This window comes from Phasianus colchicus, chromosome 2, assembly GCF_987193195.1.
Source record: "Phasianus colchicus chromosome 2, bPhaCol1.hap1.1, whole genome shotgun sequence".
Taxonomy (NCBI): Eukaryota; Metazoa; Chordata; class Aves; order Galliformes; family Phasianidae; genus Phasianus; species Phasianus colchicus.
The window spans coordinates 103521365-103540360 of record NC_143437.1 but is presented as its reverse complement, the minus strand read 5'-3'; the positions used below and the strand labels follow the sequence as shown (position 1 = coordinate 103540360).

At 43.4% G+C, this 18996-nt stretch overlaps 1 protein-coding gene across 5 annotated transcripts in view; it reads right to left on the bottom strand.

Annotated features, from left to right (window-relative positions):
* Positions 1-18996, bottom strand: part of KLHL29 (kelch like family member 29) — a 403358-nt gene that overhangs the window by 285930 nt on the left and 98432 nt on the right. The window contains exons 1-2 of one of the 5 annotated variants that reach the window (XM_090136443.1): positions 15432-15517; positions 13343-13426 (exon numbers count right to left, since the gene is read on the bottom strand). The exons of 3 other annotated variants lie outside the window; for them this stretch is intronic. The gene's annotated coding sequence lies outside the window, so the exon portion shown is untranslated. Of the gene's footprint in view, positions 1-13342; positions 13427-15431; positions 15518-18996 lie in introns of those variants that run through there. One more of the 5 variants, XM_090136444.1, reaches the window with a different exon arrangement.

Sequence of the window (18996 nt, the reverse complement as noted above, 5' to 3'; positions counted from 1 at the left end):
GCTTCGCTATTTTAAAGCTCACACCAGCTTCAAGTTTGGGCATGCTGATGGCAAATGAGAGTTACATTTCTAATTATCTTCTTCCTTACCAAAATAAATAAATTTTACAGATTCAGGGCTATGTATGCACAAAAAAGATACTGCTATTAAGAGACAGGAAGGCTGTGCTAGAACACCCCTAGGCAAAAGAAACAATTCCGTTCTCATCCCCCTCTCCTCCTTCCAAAGACCTTCCCATTTATAGCCTGTCACTTACAGACACACTTCCAGCATTTAAAAATACTCCCCGTGTTTGTGGAACCATTTTCCAGAACAAAACGCTATCATTCATCAGGAGCAGAGCTGTTTGCAGTGTGAACAATTCGCTTTCGTTAAGTACCATATGGCTGCCCGTAGGAAAATGCCAACATGTTTCAACTCTACAGCTGGGCCACGGTTCCTTTATTCATCGTGCAGATGGTTGTAATTGACACCACTACTAAAACAGGTCTCAAGCACTTCTGTAGGATCATTAGAGTAATTAGTTATTAAATACAGTTACCATTTTTAGAAAGAAGGTTTTAAGGCTTGGCATGTAAAATGCAATATTTTGCTATAATGAAATAGACAGGCTAAATGTTACGGGGAGGGGTAAAGCTTATGTGATCCTGTTTAGTATTTCATCTGAGAGGCTATGGAAATTGCTAGAGCAAAGCGAAGCACACAAAATTATTTGCTAAGGAAATCAGCTGAAACCAGGAGTATTCTCAAATAACCTCCTAGTGCAACCGCATACTAAAAGTTCTGCAGCCAACAAAAAAAACCAAACTCAAAATCCTGGGGGGAAAAAGTGAAACTCCACTCATAACCAAATTCCAAAGCGAAATGCAGCCTTAAGTGTGGGATGTCAGCATTTTTGTTAATTGTAGAAAAGATAACTATTGATCCTATACTCTTGATACTCTGATGCACACATTTCCAGGGGTAAATCTGAACACGTGGTTTATTTTACTGCAGTTGCAGGGTCAGATAAATAGACATTACTGCAGTGGTCCTGTTCAGATCTGTGACTTTTAGGTTAGAAGTGGTAAGGTCACAACCTGGGCTCTGCTTCAGGACAGGACTGGCTAAGGCAGCTTTTACCCACGGACCAGCACAACAAGGTTGGCCTTTGAGTAAAATATACTGGTCTTATGGTAAAGCTCAGTGTGAAATGCTCATTTGCCTCCCTTAGAGTCACCAAGTCACATCTGAAAACTAAGAACTCCAGCAAGGAGACATTTGGCCTTAAAAAGCAGAATTATACAGTGCTTCAGAACGCTAGTCTTTGGAGATTAGCGCAGCCAGAACAAGCATTACATGATAGCAACACTATTACAGCAAAGAAAACTCAAATTCTTCATTACAAGTTGAGTACTTCATATTCCAGACTCTACTTGAAACATTCATTGCAGACATAAATCTGGTAAGGATTACCATACGTAAAGCAGCATTTTCCTTCATGACAGATGAAAATAATCTAGCTTACAGGAGATACTGAAAAGTAACACGGACAAATAGTGGTATAAACTCACACTGGATGGAATACGGTTAGAAGCTCTTTTCTGATTTCTAACCCAGAGACAGGAATAAAGAGGTGTAGATCCCCAGTGGCAGTTTTAAGCCAAAGAGTTGGTAAGTAGAGGACGTGGCTGTGTGCCTCAGGGTCTTGGAGACTTAGATGCTCTTCTTGGGTTGCACGTTCCTGTGTATTTCACTACTCAGATCGTATTTGGTTAAAAGACGTTATATACAGTTTTAATAATGAATGTCAGAAAGCCTCTGTATAGCACAGCAGACATTAAAGCCATTTACAAAGAAAAATAGGTGCCATTAAAGTGAAGTTATTTATCTCAGGTGGCTGCCGTTGTGTACTTACAGCTGAATCGGGTTTTATGACTCTTCGGATGAGCTATAGAGCATGGATCCCGAACACCACGCTCAGCCTGATGGCAATTATCCCAGGAGCAGCAGCACTAACCCTAGGAATCTTGGCCAAATTTCAGCTCTGCTAATAGCATTCTGCCCACCTCCGTTCCCCACAGAGATTCAATTAGCTGTGGTGTTCCTGCGCTGCCGGCCCCATCGAGATGCGCGGGGCAGCCGCGTGCTGCTGCAGGGTCAGCCACACTGCTCCTCAAAAGATGCTCAGAGCTGCCCACCTGGTGCCACCTGTACAATTTACACAAGTTTTGAAGTATCTTCCGTGTGAACTTACGCATTTACTTAGCCAAAATTGCTAATTTCTTGTGTCTTAGCATAAACAGGGCTTTTAAAAGCAGATTTTCAGCTCTGCATATTAAACTTGGTTAGCAAGTCTCAAATTCCCCAAGCAGAAAATGATGGCAAGTTTTTTAACGTAAACATGGATTTCTCACATGCAGAAGTGGAACTCCCTAATCCAAGAAATAAGAGTTCTGGGTATTCAGCTATTTACTTGGAAGCTATTATGTGTTTTTCGAAGTTTCTAGCAACTTTTTTAACAAATAGATCCTTTGAGCTTGTATCGTTATAATAATAATATTAAACAGAACAGAGCTATCGAGGTGAGAGAATTCTAATATCGAAGCCAACATTTATTCCCTGAAATTGGGTTATGGAAATCAATACACCGCTGCTAAGATGGGGTTATCATGTATTACCAACTGAATTAGGTGTCTGTGCAGCACTGCAGTTATGATGTTGAATGCAGCTCTTTGGAAATAGGAAAAGCGTAGAGAATTAGTAAAGCCGGTACTTGTGCCTCTGCTTTAAAACAGGAAATTAAATCAAAAGGTATTCACAAAGCAAAATATACAGAATACTTGCCTTGTAAATGAGAGACTTAAGAAATGCAATCTATCTTATCCCAAAGAAGTTAACCGGGGAGTTGATCACCGTCTGTCTATACAGACAGCTCTTTAATCTGTTGGAAAACGATTCAACAGCGAGAAGAAACTAAAATTAAAAGCAAGACAAAAATGGTCAAGGAGAATTAAGGACTGGTTGGTTTCATGTGGTAATTAACCGCTGGGAAATAAATATAAGGAAGGTGGGGATTTTTCATCACTCAGAATTTGTAAATCAGAGAAGTTGATGTCCAAAAAGATCTGCTATAGCTCAGACAGAAATTAAGGGTTTGAGGCAGAGATTACCAGGAAAGTACATTAGACTTTCTAATCATTACGAAGTTGATTAGGTTTGTGCTTTGGGATTTGGATCAGGCCCTCAAAAATAGATTGTGAGGTGTTTTTTTGTTACTGGGTTGACTGTTTTGGGGGTTGTTTTTTTTTTTGTTTTGTGTGTGTGTGTCTTTGTTATTCCTATTGGGAAGTTAATGCAGAAACCTGCAAAACTGCAGGAACAAGACTCACCAGCAGTGACCTCTAAGCCCAACATTCCCAGGCTTTAAATCCTTAAAAGTTCACAAGAACTTCAACATCTCTGAGCTCTTTTAAACATACTTGTACCCTATTAGACAAAAGTAGCAAGGTGTGCTCACCTTTGCATCTTCAGGTTGTTGGATATAATTGACAATTAGACAAGCTGCTGCTGGTTCCTGCAGAACAATGCTCAGAGCAGGGAGGAGATTAGAAGGGGAAGGAAAAAGTCATGGCTTAAGCAAGAAAGGTAATACAGGAAATAATAGGGAAGGAGCCTACGTTTAGACTCTGGTTACCTGAAGATCAAGGCCTAGCAATCTGGTGTTAATTTCGGTTTTGAGGTCTAATTGACTTCCAGGAGATGCAGCCCCCTTATTGATGGATGAACACGGTTTGCTACCAGCAGGGAAATGAAAGAGTTAACACAAAAAAGGCAACTTAAAAAAAAAAACAGAGTACTATTATGGCCCCTTTATAATGTCAGAAGGAAGTTGTTAGGCTGTCATTCCACAGATGTTCATCCACACATATACAAGAACACAAACAAATCTCAGGGGATCCCTAACTTCATGTGTGGCATACATAAACGTTAAAATTCTTCAATCATCACACATTTCCCCTTCCTCCTGCTGCGATAACAACACAGGGAATAAAAGCATGCCGCTTCCAAAAAGAGGATTAATCAAGCACAGGAAAGAAACATGGCCTAACCTAAGATAAAGCCTATGGAAAGAGTCCTGCCGCCCTGGAAATGAAGAGGAAAAGCTATGCTGAAACTACAGAGAAAAAATATCGTAGATCACTGAGTACAGCAATTATTTTTAAATACTACAGGTCTGCAGATTCACATCTGTTCTGCTGGATTTTTCTTTGTCTTTAAAAGAAGAGAACAACAGCAATCTCACTATATAATTATCCTCCTTGCCTTCAACAAATGTTGATTTTTTTTTATTTAAATTGCAGGTAAAAAGACAAAGCTCAGCCATTTGGGCAAAACAGCTTAGAATTAATTTCTTATTTTAACATATACAATAACAATAATAAGCTTCTCTGCAAAACTTTCCTAACATCTCTTTGTCCTTACTGCAGGATCTCAGAAAGAAAATACTTCTGATTTAGGACGCAAGAGGCAGAACTATGGAGAACTTCTCATCTGAAAAACTGTGCGAGTAGATTTTGTATTACATATATAAGTTGTATCTCCAAATTCAACAATTTCATGAAGCAGTGCGGATGCTTAGGAGCGCTGATGGGTTGAATGGATCTTAGTGGTCTTTTCCAACCTTAACGATTCTATGAGAGCAGACTGTCCTCAGATGACTTCAGATGTCCCGTCGCTATTTCTAGATAGCAGAAGATGCTCGCTTCAGTGAAAGGAAGGCTGCAGCTGGAAGAATTTCCCTGTAGCAAGGTTCAGAGCAAACACTATAAAAACATTTGGCTGGAAAATGAGAAATGTAATTTGGTGAAGACAAATTTCCACTGCCCGAATCTCAAATCTTGTTCACATACTCCTGCGTGTTGCTCTGAGTCATTCTGAGCTGGGACAAATGCTGTCCTTGTAAGTTTATTTCAAATCCTGGAGCAGCTGGGGCTGGACAAAGAAATGGGCTTAGAAAGAATATTGGTGGCTGACCAAAATAAAACTGAATATAAGAAACAGAACCAAAGATGAAATATAAAATAACAATGAAAAAAAAAAAAAGGTTTTATTTTTATAAGATAATGTTTGGTTTGGGGTTGGTTGCATTAAAACCAGAGATGCTCTGCAATAACTCCCTCCTCTTCTCAGACATCCAGCACTGAGAAAGAGCCTGCAGCCCCTATAAATGCTGACAAACTACACCCTATAGAAGGCAAAGGTTGGCAGAGGTTGGCTGGTGCTGCACAGCTCTGCTGGGAGGTGTGAGCCATCCCCTCCAGCCCAGGGCAAGCACCACAGGCTGGTTTAGATGAATAGCACCCAGAGTGCCTTTTTGTCAGTGATTTTACTCAACCCAGTGCTATCGGCTGTATCCTCACCCATTTCTTGAGGCATGCTCTACGGCAAGGAAGTCAAATTTGTAACCTGCCTGCCTGCAGCAAGAGCTCTGCACACCGCAGCAGCAGGTAGGAAAGCTGAGCATCGCGCTGAACCAAAACCTCAAACAAAAGCTAGAAAGGCCTGATGAAACAGGGATGTGGGGTGGCAATACTGTGCCATTTTAGTCCAAGGGGAAGGAATAATCTTGCAGGCAGAGATGCTTGGCGTCATCGGGACTGGGGGAATTTTTCTGGGTACAGAGGAGCAAATCCTTTCATATTGGCTCAGAGTGTAGAGCAACAACAGTGGCTCTTTTCATGACTTGTGACTGGGAAAAAAAAAGACCTACTGGTCCATGTCAGGCCTCCAAAATCAGTGAAAAGGAATGAAAAGCCACCTGAAAAAGGGGATTAGAAACTGCAGCGCCTCTTTATTACCTCAAGCTTTTTGGAAGTCTGAATCGTAACTAATTAATGACTGCAAACAACTTTCCCTTTAATAAGACCGAGGAGCTAAGAAATAACGCTTAGAGATCTAAATTTTCACTTTAAGAAGGCCATTACTGAAAGTCAGCACAGCACAGACTGGAGGAAAACCTTCACATGCTCTAATGGCTTGATGAGTCCTTTAACAAATGACCGAGTCTACCGTTCACTAGGAATTAAATCTTCCTCTTAATGTTTGCCTGTACCTGAAGCCGTGGAGATGAAATGGTGAGAAATGAAAAAAAAATAATAAAAAAAAACTATGTAAAAAGACAGAAAAAAAAAAAAAAGCCTGGGAAACATGAGTAAGAGAAAAATGACTGGAGAGGCTGCTGCTTTTAATTCCCTGCGATGTATTTATAGATGCTAAGGGTCACTGGTAGTCTTGCTAGTAAACAGCAGCAGCTGGCTGAAATTGTACCTCTAGAATTTCATTCATTTTATTGCTGACAAATAAACTCAGTGAATCAATGCCAATGCAGTGTCTGTACAGAAATACTAAAAATAATAATAATAATTCCATTAAAAAATATATATATATATATATCCATCTCTCAGAAACCGCAAAGGAAAAATGAAATTAGGAGCAGAGCTGACCCCATCTATGTCACCTGGACTTGGCTCCTGTCGGGCTGTATCTGGAGACCGTGGTTTGTCTAAAGCAGTCACAAAAATGTATGATTTTGTGCTTTCTTTTGCACATATTTTGTATGAGAATTAAAGCACCTATGCTGCTGAGCATTACCTCCTTGCTTAGTCACCGGAATCTCCTTACAACCTGCACTCCTGACCCCCCCGTCTCACTTGTGCCCAAATTAGCAGCACGCCGTTATCTGATCGCTAATCTCACGTTTCATTGCTTAATAGGTTTGTGTTCACTGCTCACAGTGACACAGCCCCTTCTGGAGGCCTCTGTTCAACCTCTGGCAAGTGCAAAACCCCCGTATCACACACCTGAAGCATCAATACACGGGTGAACCACGAGGATCAGCGCTGCCATCATCACATCCCATGGCTAAATCATGTAAAGATGGTGTAATAAATAAGGGATGCCTTCCTCTGGCATTGATGCTCCTGGGATTTTCTAAAATCGCATGCAGCTTAATGTGCTGTTTCAGATGTAGGAGAAAAATCATCTCTACAATTTTCTTGGTAGAGCACAACTTCCATATAAGCACACGCTTATGACACGTATAACTAAAAAAATTAATTAAAGCAGTTATTGATTCATCTTGAATCGATCATGAGAAGGCAGAGATCTCCTATTAGGTGGCTGTATTCCTACTGGGTACCACTGGTGTGTGTCCAACACAGCCTAGGAAACACAATCCAGGCGCATCACCTAATGCCATCACAGACCTTCCTCTGGAAGCAGCCTCCTTGCACTGAATCTCAGCACCTATCCACAAGGTGCAGAGGCACAGCAGCACATTACAAGTGCCCCAGCAGCTCTGGCCTCTGCATTGCAGCACAGCAGCCACGGGCTGATTTTTACTTGTATACAAGTTGGCCTCTTGAAAAGCCTCGCATCATTTTCTAATCCCCTAATTATTTTTAAGGTCTGGAATTTTTTTCTTGTTTCGCTTTCATCTTGCCCCTTCCCAGAGTTATACCTTGAAATGTAACCTCAATTTCTGCCTGCCCAAGGAAGCAGGCACAAATAAATCATTGTTACACGTGCATAACCAGTGTTGTGCAGGGGCAGACCTGTTGGCTTTGCACAACCCAACCACCCCTCCTTCCTCATTCCCACACAGTCAGAGCCCTGCAAAACCATGCCCTGGGCATGTGCAAATAGCAGAGGGCTTACAGGCTGTGCAGCTGCACTGCAGCCATATGGTGACCGCTCCCTGCAGAAGCACAACCTAACTGGCACAGAACCAGCGTCAAAGCGCAGATTATTCCCACACTCACAGGATTTGAGGCCACTAGACTTTGCTGGTATTGCTAAGCCACTCCTGAGCTGGCCTGAAGTCAGGGGCTGCATCACCCTCAGCTATCCTGGCAGTCACTGGCATGGAGCAAGCTCCAGCTGTGCCCAGCTGTGCCCTTCCTAAGGCATCTTCAGCCCTAAAACTCCTCCTTGGGAAATAAATACTGAGACAGAGCTAGTCAGCAGCAATTGTTACTTGGCCCATCTACTGTGCCAGCTACTTTTTGACATGTCCCTGAAGTACCTACATTAACAGAATGACCAGTCCTGCCTTTCTCCTGTCCTGCAGAAGGAGAAGTCCCTGGTCAGGATGAGCACCGCAGGGCAGGAGGCTGCTCACAGGCAATGCTGTATGCATGTCGTCAGTCACAGTCATCTGCTGAAGGCACAAACGCGCTGCACAGTGACTCAAATACACTTTATGGTATTTTAGTGCCTGTGTTGGGGGTTCACTGCTGGTGCTCCCCCCATGAGGTGCTGAGCTTGATGTCTTTATTTTATATTTATAGCTTGAATGAGGCACAAAAAAAAAAAAAAAAAAGAAGAAGAAAACCTGGGGACCTGCTTATATATTCTCTCCCTGTGATGCAAGACAAAACCAGAGTTAGCATGTATCATGTTATGGTCAAAAATATAGCTGACTTAGCACAATGATTTCTCCGATAGCAATGGTCCTGCATAAGACAATATATCAGATTGCAGAAAAAAAAAAGTCACGTATTTTCTATTTTGTAATTCTATTATATATGCAGTTCTGCCATATGCAGATGAATTATCTTTTTTTTTTTTTTTTTTTTAAACAAGTTAAAGCATGTGCTGGAAGCTCTGTGGCCTGAGTTTTCCCTCTGGAGAAGCAGCAATCCCAGTCTCAGGTATGCTTTTCCTGGCCACACCTGAAAGGCTGTAATTCAGCCCTACTTTTCTTGACCTCTCTGCTTCTTTAACGCGTCTGATATTTTCCCCTCCCTTGCCTTGCTTCCCTCCCCTTCCACACCACTCTTACAGCATCTCTTTGGAGAGAGATGAATTCAGCAGGGGGACAAAAGAGAACCAAGCACAGGAACCAGAGAGCGACCACACTTCAAGAGTGGGCTCACAGACTTCCAAGTTATTACAGAGGGGACACATGTAGCCACACAGATGGGGCATACGATGGTTCATGCATATGCAACTCCTGCTAAGTGAACAAAGTACACAGGTGTGTGCTCCAGCTTATGGTAAGGAGGACTTGAGCTCAAGGACTCTCATTTTTTATTCCCTGCTGTGCCTTAACGTGTGCCCAAAGCAAGCATGGTGAGTGCTGACTTCTTGTGCTTGAAAGGGAGAAAGGACAGAAATACCAATGGCCACCTGTGGGGTGCTGCAAAGCGACCAGACTACATGGGATACACAGCCAGAAGACTACAGTTGGAAAATGACATTAACGGGAAGGCGACAAACTCCAAAGCAGAGAAAATAAAGGATGAAAAATTAGGAAAGGTGGGAAGGAGTTGAGATGAAATTCAGATGAGCAAAGCCCTCTCTGAAGTGGTTGGTGAGGTGAACAGGACAGCAAATCCTCAAGAGGTTAGAGATGGCTCAAGGCATTGGCTTGAGAAAGTCAATTTGTTGATAGAAGTAGCTACCAAGACCTCGAAAAGCAGGAAAATAGTGAGGGAATCTCTGATTTATGCCTCATGGCTTCAGCTATAGGGCAGTAGGAAAGGAAAATGGGCATCAGGGGGAAGTTCTTTACCAAGGAGTGGTGAGGTGCTGGGACAGGCTGCCCAGAGAGGCTGTGGATGCTCTGTCCTTGGAGGTGTTCAAGGCCAAGTTGGATGGGGCATTGGGCAGCCTGGTCTGCTATTAAATGTGGAAGTTGGTGGCCCTGCATGCAGCAGGGAGTTGGAGCTTGATACTTGGGATCCCTTCAAACCCAAGCCACTCTATGATGAAAAGGTGGTAAATCCAGGATGACTGCAAAGGGGTGAACTAAAAAGGAGAAAAACAGCAGGAGATGCAAGTGATGTGTATTACCAGACTATGCAGGAAAGAACTCTGTAGCACAGAATATAACCATGATCAGAGAACAACTTCAGAAAGGAAGGTCAGAAAAATAACAATGCTAAACAGTCAGGTTTGAGAAGCAGCCATTCTTGAAAGAGACAACTTGGCTTGAAGGTCAGGTCAAGGCCAAAGAGTAAAACCGGAATACAAGAGGGGAGAAATGGCACTCTGGAAAGCAACAGAAAGCTGGGGGGGAAATTGATGCCCATCGGCAAAGTTATACAACAAAACTGAGAGAGAAGAGGAACCAAGTGTGGTGCTGAGAAGGAGGAGAAAGGGGATGCAGAGAGAAAGGAGCAGAATGAGCTGCTGAACAGAAAAAGACCATGAGAGAGACAGATGCTCGCCGACATCTGCATGCAGCACAAACCTCAGCCTGTGCCAGAGAAATATTTCATTGTTCCGGAAGAGAGAATTTATTCTGGTACCTGGTATTATTTTCCTTCCCTTCTGAATAAAGAACAGAAGCACTTTTAAATAGGGTTTAAATGCAGTTATATAAATATTAACACTTTTACTACTAAGTGGCCTTAAGCCAATGGAAAAAGTACCAAAAAAATTGAGATTATCTGATATTTGATAAGGATATCAGAGATTGCCAAGTTATTAAAATGACTTTATGTCATTAAGTAATGATCCTTTCCAACTCAATGAAGAGCTGACACTAGATGAGGGCACTAATTAGCACTGTCTTCTCTGAAGGCACCTTAGAGAACTGGCTGTGGGCACACATACTGACCATCCTGTCCACAGGCTCCAATAACACGCTGCAGGTGCCCAGACAAACCCAGCCAGGCTCCCACTTTCCGTTACTGCCCATCTACAGCATCCCTGCATCATCCCAGAACCTCAAAGAAGAGAGCGGAACCCAAAGCAAACTGCTATGGCAGCAAATTCTGACTGCAGGTCTATGGGAGCAAGAGCAAAAATCCATCTTTCTTAGCTTCTGGGAAAATAAAAAAAGCTAAATATAGCAAAGGGAAAGAAAAAACGAGGATGTGCATATAAGAATAGCGCAGAAAAATCTTGCCATAAAAACTTTTTTTCTTCGCAAGACTTTTTTTCTTAATAATATATGTGATTTAGATGAAAAGGCTCTCAACATGCCCCCGGATATCCCTCTTCATCTGCTCAGCAAGCCCCAGCCTCTCCATACATACGCTCACCAAAAAGGAGAAGTGCGAAGTGCTTTGCCCACAGGGAGCAGGGCTAAAGCTCCAAGTCAGAACCCCTGGCTCCTGCATTGTGTTTCCTTGTCACACTGCTCTGCTCTGCTAGCAGCTGAGTATAATGCACTAAAATCCTAATCTCTAAAGCACTGTGTGCCAGTGCTTCGGAGATCAGCGTTTCAGTCGATTTTACTTTGCTGCTGCCACTGCACACAAGAGAGTGGCACAGCAGGGGAAAAGCAGCACAATATGCAGAGCTGGAGAGCCACGCTCAGCTGGGGAGGGTGGGGGGCAAGAGCATGGTAATGCAATATAAAAGGGAGAAAAAAGGATAAAAAAGGAAAAAAAGGAAAAAGGACTGTTGTGCATGAATAGGAACATTGGGCCCTCTCCTTCCCAGAAACCCAAACAGCAGGATGTCTCCAGCCATAATAAATCCACTGTTTCCTGAGTGAGGATTTGAGTGACTTGCAAAATTCTCTATCTTTCCTTCAAAAGGGAAAGATAAGGAAATCTCCATGCAACCCTACCGTGCATCTGAGTATCTGTGAATATTTTAAAATGAATTCCCTCCTGCCTCTACCATGTGCTTTAAAATTAAAACAAAATGATACTGCAGAGGCTGGAAGAGCTGCAATCTGACCTCTTACTATTTGAGTGCGTGCTACACCGGCCCCTAGAACAGATCTGACACAGTGCACAGAGGCACGAGCACTCATCTGACTGAGCAGAGCACTTGCAAGTTCAAAGTATGATGATCACACACACACACAAAAAAAAAACAACCTCCCCCCCCCTAAAAAAAACCTAAATGCTAAACCCAAACACTACCAGGATCAAAAATAACTGGGAGGTAGTTTTCATAGTACAGAGTTCACTGAATGTCAACTATTGGTAACTGGCTGCAGAAAAGCTACATCACCAAGTCAGAAGAGCAGCATGATTTAAGGAAGCACTCTGACCTGCCTACTTTGACAGCATCTTAATATGTTTGCTAAACTGGTCAACAAAATCTACTTCACGGTACCTGTGTCAGGCTGGAGTGCCGTTACATAGGATTAGTGTTATATACTGATAATGCTCTTTGGAGTGAAAGCTGATTGAACTTTCCCCTTTAAGAGTGTTTAGCCTAAAGTCTAGTGGTCTGCTGACCCACACACTGGGTTTGCTCATGCTTCTCCCATTACAGACACTCTGAGCGTCTTGGTCTCCTGAGACTCTTCTGTACATCCCTCCTCATCTTCACACATCTGTCATGTTGGGAAGGAGATGCTTACTCACCATCCTCACCCAGAAGCCACTGATCTGGAAGCCACCGTATATATTCCATATTTTATCTGATGTCCCTTCTGAGTAACACTGCAGAAGGTGAAGCTCACATTACCTTTTATATTTGGGTGTTTTGACAGAAGTGCTCTTGCAGATTTAGTAGCTGTGGTTTAATACATTATTGCTCTGCCCTTCTACAAAGGTTACTATGCTCAGATCAACAGCAGCTGAATGGGACATGTCCCTGCCTTTATGGCTACAACATCTGAAAAACACTGCAGCAAGATGCATAAGAACCCATTTACCCACTTGGGAGCTAAAATTTTCTGGGAGAAATTCTGTTTACAGAGTTCCTACCTCTCCTCAACCTCTGTTGTTCCCATCCTTGCACATCATCATTCTGTCCCTTGGGTTGAGCTGCTGAAACCACCCGTGGGGTCATCCTGGAAAGCAGCGAACTGAGCCAGGTAAGAAAAACCCTCCTCCACTCTTGCTATATTGAAGGATTATTTTTAGCCCAGAGCACTAGATAATCTGGTTCATGGCATGTCCCTCAAACTACAGCATCAGCACAACTGAAAAGGCAGTCTGCTTTGGCTGCAGGGAGAAGGAATACACAGGAAGAAAAAAAAAAAAAAAAAAAAGTGGATGTATTTAAGCATCGTTGCTGCCAACACTTCTGGATTGCAAAAGTGTGGTTTGACTAGTGCCCATGAACAGCCAAATAATCCACCGTCTAATAGTACTCTAAATAATCCCATCCAGATTTCAGAAGTTTCCTTGCTGCACTCCATGGTTTTGAGATCATAGACAGCAAGAGCAAAACAAGATGACCTTACAGGGAAAGAATTAGCCAGAAATCTAACACTGAAGGACACAGATTTACATTTGAAGGATTCTCACGCGTGGTATAAATGTCAGACCCTCCTCGTCCCCCCCAAAATCACTGCGAAACAAAACAAAACGCAAAAACTGAAAGAAGAGACGAAGTTAAAAGTAGAACCAGACCAAACCAAAAGTAAATAAAAATGTTTTACCTGATTCCCTTGGGCACTGAACGGCAGGCCTCATAGTAATGAGAGTGAGAAATGAAATTTTAAAATGAACGCAAGTGGGAGAAACTGCAGAGAAAATTGAGACAGAGTTTCAGTGTTATTTATCCCAGACAAAGCACACACGCTCGGCTGTGAGCAATACACGGCGTGGCAGCAGCACCAGGATGGAGCTCTGACACAACTAATCTTCCTTCGCTATTCCCTTCTGTGCTTTTGAGGAGGAAAGGGGAGAGAAAGCAATTCAGTGTAGCGATGCAACTTGTTTACTTCTTCCTACCGCGCAGATCCACTGGCTGAAATGGATCTTGGGAGGTGCATGAGGGAAGAAAGAGAGGGAATTACAGGAGTGGAAGGAAGACAAAACTGTAAGATGGACCTCCAAACTATGCCACTGCCTCCTGGTTCGTGCAAGCACTACCCCTATGGCCAACAGCATGCCTGCAATGTGGCTTACTGAAGACTTATATGCTTGAACTAGTTGAACTCTGGCTCATCATAGCTCAATGGAAACGCTCAAAGCAGCAGCTTAGATGGCAGATCTAATGGGGTACCACGCGCCCAGCCCAATTTACCACTGCAAAAAGCCAGTGCATTCCACTGCTGGGTCCCCAGCCCCTTCTGCTGAGCAATATAGCTCAAGCACTCAGTGATTTGGATTGCAGCATTCTCACCATGTGCGGCCGGGTAAATGAATTGAGTGAGTGGGTCATACTACAGTCCCAGATCAGATCTCCTGGACTGCACAGGAAGAAGAGGAAGATGAAGGAGGGGAACGTTTATTAACAAATACAGGCTCATTTCTCCTACCATCCTTAAAAGCTTCTTGTCCCTCATGAAAATACAACCCAAATGGTATTACAAAGGCAGTGACAGTCTCTTAGTTAAGAAAACAACAGAACATATCTAGTTGCTGACTTCTTCCCTCTTTATAACCCCTCATTAGAGTTGATACACCAACATTTACATGATAGAGCCCTTTTTATTAGAGGCAAACTGTTCTTAAAATACATTAACAACTGTCACCTACATGCTCAGTGGCTCTTTGTAGTTAGCCTAACACCTCAGAATGTGTTAAAATCACACATAAAAGTTACAGTAGTCTAACACTTGGGAACTAAGAGTATTTTAAAGGTTTAATTCAACCACTAATGGATTTTCTCCCAAGTTAGGAAACATTTATATATCACTGATTTACTGCAGGTGTGGTAACTGAATTTGGACTTACACATACCAGCTGCAAGCAAATCAAGGAAAAGGCTCCATAAATCAGTTTAAGGCACTGTAGGCTTCATGGCGCTTGGACTGAGACAGAATTTCCCCACACAAGCACAGAAAACAAATGGGAGTTTATAATTTCCTCTGTCACAGCTCATAACTTTTAAAGGTTAGAAATCAAAGCACCACTAGAATGGAATTTTATACATTTGAATGGGATGGACATAAGGCATCCCAGAAAATGATTTATATATCGCATCCTTTCTTCACAGAATGAAAGAATGAAGACTGCAATGGTTATGACAAAGGGATTGACTAATTGCATTATTTGGTAACTAAGCTCTCCTGGAATTTTTATGGATAGATCAACATTTCTGACTTTCTCTTTGTTTTACACAAACTGTTCTCCAACTATTCTGCTTTTTCAAACAAATCTGCAATACATGCTGTGTTTAGCTTCCCTCCCTCCCCCCCCAACAAGTCGCCCTGGCTCAGAGTCAGACATTGTAAGACAAGAAGCCACAGTGACTTTATCCAAGAAATATGAGGTGGCAGAGATCCAGGACGCCCAGCACTCAAGGTGAAAGAACAGCATAGAGAAAGATTCTCAAATTAATTGTCAATTACAGAAGACTGCTGGAGTGAATACTAGATGTATGCATGGGATAATGTACCCAGGCTCCCGCACAACTGAGCAGTGAAGAGTGCAGAAGCAATTACTGTTTTTAAAAAGAATGAGATATCATCACTGGAAAAGGATATAAAAAGAAGGAGCACGTTTAAGTGTCTCCACACACCAAACAGATGACAGTCTTCTAGAAGAAGAAGGGTCAAAGGACCTGACTGAAGGACCTACCTGTAAACGAGGGACAGGAAATGAATGGCTCATTTTTTTCAGAGCGTGGCAGGAGGCATAACGCACTAAGAAATCATGTCCTGCTTCATGTAACAGCAAAGTCATCAGGTAGTAAAGACTTCGTCTCTGACACAGGTGGCTGACAAAGAGCCTGGGAGCGCTCCATACTCAGCTGTCAGCAGTTCTCAGGAAATGTTGCACAAACTCCGGATTCCTCCTGAATAAACACCAGTGAAACACTCCTTGGCTTGGGAGACTCAAGAATGACGCAGCAAATTTGCTTTTTTGTTAGCATTCTCCACATACCTTCATCCTAGCTCCCACTGGCATGCCATAGGAGCACAGAAAGAGCTAGAGATTGAAGTCAGTGCAGCAGCTGCTCCTCCTAGCTCTTTGAATAGAGGGAAAACAGCTTTTGCCCAATGCATGGGGAGTGATATCATCAAGTTAGCAAGCCAAGAACAGAAGGGATACATCAGAAAGGAAAGAGGAACAAGAGCTTCTCCTTGCAAAGCAAACAGTCGTCCTTTTTTAGAGCAAAATCTTTGCGTAAAAAGCTCTCACAAAGTACCTCATGGGAGCTTCAGACCATTTTCAAGAGCTGGAAGAAAAACAGTCCTGGGGTTAAAGTGGTAACCCAGATCTGGAGAGACACACTTCAGTTCTTTGCTCTGCCAAGCATTCTTGCATGACCTTAGGCAAAAGCACTGAAGCTGTAGATAGTGGATACCTTGGCTTCAAAAGCAAAGCTGGCCTAAGGAGTTCTTGCCTTCCCTCCACTTGCCATGCACTGCCTCCACACCTGCACGGCCCTGGCAGCCCGCAGGCACCGTGCTGTAAACCAACCTGCTGAGCAGAAAGATGTTAAAAGCAAGTTTTTTGTTGTGCTTTTCAGAGACAAGGGGATAACGCCGCATTGGATCACTTCAGCGATCCAATCTCAACCAGTAAGAACAGCAAAAGCAAAAGCAAAGGAGAAGAGAGGTGGCTGGAAAAGTCTGTGGCAGCACAAGGTCTTGATAAGCAAAGAAGGCTGGGAAGCCAGGAATCTGCTCTAGCCAGCACTGCTGCTGAACACAACGTGCTGTGTGACAACCTACCTCACCACATCCTGGTCACCATCTCCCAGCCGGGGCCGGCAGCCATGCCCCAAGCCTGCTGCACAGATAAATGGGAGCACAGGCCCAAGGCGCCTCAGGTGACCGGGGCCACAGGGAGGCCAACAACAGAAAGCAGCAGCCAGTCTCGTTTCAGTAAGCCCCGGTTTTCAAAGCTGACATGCAAATCTCTGCTTACCCTACATAATATGAACATTCTCCTACAAACCTCGGCTCCTGATTAACTCGGTGCTGCACTTGCCAGCGCTATCTGAATGAGCCTGTGAGCCCAATTAGCAGCAGATGCAGCGCTAACACTCCTCACCTGCTGTGCTTACCAGTCCTCAGATCAGGAAGGGAAGGGAATATATCAAAGACTTGTGGAGGGAAGGAAGCTTAGAAAAGGGCTCAGAAAGGATGAGGGAAATAGATGTCTGCAACTGTTCCTCGGGCAAGGAAGCAGAGCCCCATACAAAAGGGAAAACATATGAGCCTAGGGAAAACACCGCTACAGATCATGAAAAACATTTACGGGGCTGATCTGGCACCCTGGCAACACGCCCCAGGAGCGGGGGACTCGAGGGCCTTCCAGCCTCGCCTGCATCCCCCAGAGCTCCTCTTCGCATGCACTGGCACAGCAGCAAAGGCACCTCGCTCATCCATCTTTTCCACGAGTTCTCCTTGACTTCCACTGCTTTTTTTTTTAGTGCTTTGACTAAGAAGAAAGGAGACTCTCGGGCCTCCAGCTGCAGCACCAGCACAGCCCTGACAGGTGCCATTTCACCGAACTTTCCTGAGCTCCCAAATTCCACAGCTGCCTCTCAGTTTTACCTGAACGTCTACACTTATGAACTGGGCGCTCACCCATCAAACCGTCTGCCAGCTTTTTCACTGCAACTGTCTGCATGACTTTTACCAATAAGGAAAAAAAAAAATGGTGTGCCAATGCAGATTTTTAATCAGAGGAGCAAGGAACCTGCCTCTGGATGGAGGTCCTAAAAAAGGGTTAAGGAATGGATAGATGTGAATCCCCGGAGCTTTGGACTGGCGAGAAAACAGAAAAGGAGACTTAATGCTATGTTTAATGTTGCATTTAATACTATAATTATTTATCTTGCTATGCATGCTGGCTATTTACATCTCATTCCAAGATGCCTAAATCTCTCCACGTGTTGGACAAGGAGAATCTAGACACACAAAATGGTGGCCAATTTCACAACCACGTTTTTAAACCTCAACTTTCCCAGCACTAAAAGGAAGATCGTTATTTTATTTTTTAACAGTAGTAGCCACATATTTGGTGAGCCTTTTCTGTTGTTGTCATGTTCAAAATCGTGACCGTGGCTGTTAGTTACAGATACAATGGAAATGCTTCAGAACATCACTTTCATGCAAAGCATAGTCAAATAAACCTTCTAGGATCCCAAGACCATTTCTGCATAATTTTACAGGTGTCTGGATGTGAAACGTGGCCTCTAACAACTGCTCGCCAGTCCCTAGGTGCAGCCCACAAATTACCCACTGTATGACAGCAGTCTCAGAGGAGAAACATCACCTAGACAGAGCCAACTGGATTGTGCAACACAGAAATGCTTTCTGGATTTTCTGACAGTAGTTTGCACTTGAAGTCTTGTGGCCTCCAAAATATGTCACAGAAGGCCAACGTTTCCAAACAACGATCCTGACAGTAACACAATTAAATAGATGGTTTTGCTTCCTACAGACACGTTCCCTTATCTGTGAAATGGGAACGATGATGTGCTTTCAAAGAGTGGAAATTAATGTCTCTTTCACTGAGCTTTACATCTGTATTTGCCTTTCGAGCGTTTACTCCCGAAATGTACAGGCTGACACAGAGAACTGCAAGAGAACTGTTGGCATGGTGCTGCACTCACAACTGTGTCCGAATTCCACCCTTGCAGCTCAGGTACACAGAGCAGAGAGAGAAACACAGATGCAAAAGACCTGCATACAAAGAGTGGAAAAGCTTTTTTTAGCTAGTGTGATTTCGGATAGGTTTTTAAAATGACTCTTCCAATCTAGCATTTCAAAGCAGAGGGACGATTGAAATCATGCAAGGATTCTAATCTCAACCGAAAAAAAAATAAAAATCTGTCCTTTATACTGAAAACAAAGGAGAAGAGCCAAAGTAGCAGCCTGCTCTTCAGCTCTCTGGAACACAAATCATACAGCAGTGCACTGTAGGTCAACCCCAGGTCTTCTAGGGGACCTCCGGTCAGCCACAGGAATCTTAAGACCCAACAATATCCATGATGGCTCCTTCTCCTTCCCTACACATGCTGTATTTCGGTTTCCAGTCTTCATGTTCTCCCAGATATGTCCATTTAGCAGCTCGTGGCATGCAGTGAGGGATACAGAGCAGACATTTACGGGCATCTCCGGACTGCATCTGTCAGACAGCTGCCTGCCCTTGCAGAGAACTGGATCTACACAGTGCCTTGTGATCT